Raw genomic sequence first — 4,833 nt, 5'->3', positions numbered from 1 at the left:
TAAATATATTAAAAAATAGGTTAAGCAGTATTTCATGTACGAATGAATTCACTGAATTCATGATTAGATATAAATAGCTTTTTTAAAATAATTTTTTGTTCTTTTGGAAGCTTCTTTATGGGTTAGGTTTCTTCAACTTTGACTGGCTCATCAGCATCAAGATCGGATCTATTAATCAATTTCTGTGATACTGTTACTTGAGTCAAATTAGGAGGAATGTTTTCGTTCATATGTTCTACATCTTTATAATCTTCTTGAAGAGATTCAGTGTTTTCTTTAAAGGAACTGTTGGTTTGTTCTTGATACTAAATTTCCAATTCAAATTTATTTAGAAGTTCATTTACTATAATGATTTCTTTTCCTATTTTAGAGTGTGCCTACGGAGAATCACACGTGGAGAATAACCTCTCTCAGGCTTTCACAGAGAGCATATTGGCCAAGCAATGGCCATGACTCATCCTCATCATTAATATAGTCTTCAAAGTAGGATTCTGGCCAAGATTTCTTAATGACAAAGTTTTTAAAATATTGCCACGCTTTTCAGTAATATAACTGCTGCAGCTCCAAGGTCATCTTTTAATTAAGATTTTCACTTTGCCAGCTGTGTGGCAAAGGACCCACCTGCAGCTGAATTACCAGCAAGAAAACTCAAGTCTCTGTAAGAAGCTCTGGGAGTAAAAGATAAATCTGAATGGACATGAAAAATCTAATATCCGATACCATAATCTTAAAAGGAGACCTTAACACCCCCTTATCCCCTAAAGATTGATCAAGCAGACAAAAAATAGCAAAGAATAGTAAATCTGAACCAGAACTTGGAACAAACCAACTTAGTGGACACAGAGTGTTCCACCCAACCACAGATGAATACACATTTTCTTCAGCATTACATGGGATATTTTCTAAAATACAACACATACTAATCTATAGGTCATGCTTAAATATATGCAAGTGCTGAGAAGATAGATCAGTAGAATAAGCACTTGCCTGGCAAGTACAAGGGTCTGAGTTCAATCCCCATTTCCGAAAAAAGAAAGAAAGAAGTAGTAAAGAAACAAAGAAAGAAAGAAAGAAAGAAAGAAAAAGAAAGAAAGAAAAGGAAGGAAAGAAGAAACATTAAGTATATGCAAGGAAACAGAAATTATCCGTTGCATATTATCTGACCACAGTGCAATGAAACTGGAAATAAATGACAAAAGAAACCAGAAAACCCCCATAGATAGAGGGAAATTAAACAACACCCTCCTCACCAACCAATGGGTCATAGATGAAATTAAACAATATCTACAATTCAATGAAAATTCAAGCAAAGATTATCAGAATTTACGGGATGGAATGGAAGCAGTTCTGAGAGGGAAATTTATAGTTCTGAACTCACACATTAGGAAAATAGAATAGGAACAACTAAATACCTTAATGCTGCACCTCAAACATCTAGAAAAGGAAGAACAAACCAAACCCAAAGCCCAAAGACTGGAGGAAATTATAAAGATTAGAGTCAAAATTAATTCAACCAAGACAAAGAAAACAATACAAAGAATTAATGAATCAAAAAGCTTGTTTTTTGAAAGATTAAATACAATTGATAATCCCCTAGCCAACCTCATCAAAAAGAAGAAAGAGGGGCTAGACAAATAGCTCAGTGGATTAAAGTGCAGGAAAGCAGGCACAGGGGCTGGGGGTTCAATGTCCAGGCATGGCATGCCAGGCCCACCCATCAGGCACTGTGAGATGGCAATTGAGACTGTGCAGGTTGGGACACACCTGTAATCCCAGCTCTTGAGAAGCTATAAACATGCAGAACACTATGAGTCAGACCTGGTGGAGAGACCCTGAACAACATGAAGACTCTTACCTAAAACATAAAAATTAAAAAATTAAAACTAAAAAAAGAAAAATAAAGCTCATATTAAAGCAATAAGGAATGAGAAGGGTTCAATTAACACAGACCTCTTGGAAATTCAGAAGATCATCAATAGCTGCTTCAAGAATCTTTACTCACATGGAATTGAAGACACACAAAAAAATGGACAGATTCCTAGAAAGGTACAAATTACCAAAACTGAATCAAGAAGATATAACAACTCTCAAAAACCCAATAACATTCAAGGAAATATGAAATGTAATAAAAAATCTACCAACAAAGAAAAAGCCAGGTACTGATGGACTCAGCTAAATTCTACAAGAGCTTGATTGAAGATATAATTTCTGTACTCCTCAAACTCAATGAAATCGGAAAGAAAGCAATCCTCCTAAAATTGTTCCTGGAGGCAAGTATTATACTGATACCAAAACCATGGAAAGACACACAAAAAAAGAAAACTATAGGTGAATCTCACCCATGAACATAGATAAAAATCCTCAATAAAATCATAGCATAGAATACAGCAAATCATCAAGAAGATCATATGTTAGCCAACATTTTTGCCCTAGCCTTCCAAGGTCAATTAAGACTCCGGACATATGAGATCTTGTCGTATAACGTCAAGTAACTAAGTAGTGTCACAAATTTTCTGATTAAGGAGATTATGGGGCCAAAGAGGAAAGTGATTTATGATGTATAGTGTGCCTAAGGAGAGGCACAAGGTGAGAAAACTTTCTCTCAGCCTTTCACGGGGAGCACATTGGCCAAGTAATGGCCGTGACTCATCCATATGGTTGACACTGGCAAAGGAGCTACAATCTGAGGTATAGGATCTCAGGATAAATCCTCAGGGGATTTGACTGACCTCATCAGATCCAAAAGCTACAACTCTTGTTGCATAGGTCTTGCTTTATTTTGATCTTAACCATCCAGCAGAAAAGTATAAAAATGAAGTACGAGAAGTAAAGTCATGGTGTTATGTTGCTCTGTAGGGGACTCAGGTCAACAACTTCTGACACTGCCAGTCAAGTGGAAGACCCAATAATATTATGGATTACTGTACTTTTTTAGAATATTTTGCTAAGTTAACACACCTATAATATTCAAAACAAAAAAGGAGATATATAAATGAATGTCCATTTTGTATCAGTGTATTCCAAATGGTTAGAATAGATATATAGTTACATTCTCTTAATGAATAGAGGGATTTGTTGTAATAGTGTTTGTAAATAGGTATCATGTCTGCATCTTGTACAGCAAATAACCACTAGGAAGAGAGTATGCAATGTGTTAATTATTGAAACTGTCCCACCAATTTGATTTGAAACTGTCTCATTGCTATTTGCCTGTCAATAAAATTATGGAAAAAAAAAGATCATACACCATGACCAGGTAGGATTCATCCCAGGGATATAAGAATGATTCAATATTTGAAAATCTATAAATGTAATACACTATATCAATAGAGAGAAATCTAGAAACCACATGATCAACTCAGTTGATGCAGAAAAGGCTTTTGACAAAGTCCAGCACTCATTCATGTTCAAAGTCCTACAGAAAATTGGAAAAGAACGCCTCTACTTCAATCTGATAAAAGCCATCTATGACAACCCAACAGCTAATATAATTATCAATGGGGAAAAACTGAAATCTTTTACTCTCAGATGTTGTACAAGACAAAGATGTCCTCTATCAACCTTCCTATTCAATATAGTTCTGGAATCATTAGCAAGATCTATTAGACAAGAGAGAAAAATAAAAGGAATCAAAATAGGTAAAGAACAAAGAAAACTATCATTATATGCAGATGACATGTTATTCTACATGGAAGACCCAAAAAATCGCCATCAAGAAGTTACTAGAATGGGATGGGGAGATGGTTCACGGAATAAGTGCTTCCCTGACAAGTGCAAGGGCCTGAATTCAATCCCAGGTACCAAAAAAAATTGTTATACAGATTTATTGCAGTCCCTATCAAAATACCACCAGTGTACCTCAGTGATCTAGAGAAATCATTCTTAAACTTTCTTTGGAATCAGAAAAGATCTAGAATAGCAAAGGCAATCTTGGGCAACAAAGACAAAGCAGGAGGCATTAAAATTCCTGATGTGAAATGATATTACACAGCTACTTTGATAAAATCAGCACAATGTTGGCAAAAAAAATAGACTAGAGGAAGAATGAATACATTAGATGATGCAGAAGGAACTAAAGACACACGCAGCCATGATTTTTTTTTAAAAAGGTGCCAAACAAGTTTAGTGGAAGAAAGATAGCTTCTTTAACAAATTGTGCTGGAAAAACTGGCTCTCAACTTGAAAAAATCTAAAACTTGACCCAGGTCTGTCACCATGCACTAAGCTTAAGTCAAAATCGATTAAAGATCTAAACATTAAAACACAAACACTCAATCTCCTGGAAGAGAAAGTAGGAAGAAATCTTGAAGACATAAGGGTAGGCAAAGAGTTCATGAACAAAACTCAAACTGTACTGGTAATACTTGAAAAAATTAACAACTGGGACCTCCTCTTATTGAGAAATTTTTGCACATCAAAAGAAAATATCAACAGAGTGAAAACACAACCCAACAATTTGACATAATCTTAACTAATAGTCATTCAGAGAAAAATCTTCTCTAAAGAATTTAGAAAGAACTAAAAAATCATTAGGGTCTCAAAATTTAAAGACCCAATCCACATGGGCATCTGAGATTAACACACACTTCTCAGAAGAAGAAATACTAGAAACTAACAAATACATGGAAAAATGCTCTGCATCACTAGCCATCTATGAAATGAAAATTAAAACAACGCTGAGGTATCATTTCACCCCAGAAAAAATGGCTATCATAAAGAAATCAACGAACAACAAATGTTGGAGAAGCTGTGGAGAAAAAGGAACCGTTCTTCATTGCTGGTGGGAATGTAGACTGGTGCAACCATTATGGAAATCAGTGTGGAGACTCCTTA

At 35.2% G+C, this 4,833-nt stretch overlaps 1 pseudogene; it reads right to left on the bottom strand.

Moving 5' to 3' along the window:
- LOC101580181 overlaps positions 1 to 4,833 on the bottom strand; it is a 16,150-nt pseudogene that overhangs the window by 7,986 nt on the left and 3,331 nt on the right.

Source organism: Octodon degus, unplaced genomic scaffold (assembly GCF_000260255.1).
Source record: "Octodon degus isolate 3935 unplaced genomic scaffold, OctDeg1.0 scaffold00189, whole genome shotgun sequence".
In the NCBI taxonomy this organism is placed as follows: Eukaryota; Metazoa; Chordata; class Mammalia; order Rodentia; family Octodontidae; genus Octodon; species Octodon degus.
Note: the sequence above shows the minus strand (reverse complement) of the source record. Positions and strands in the feature narration are given on the sequence as shown.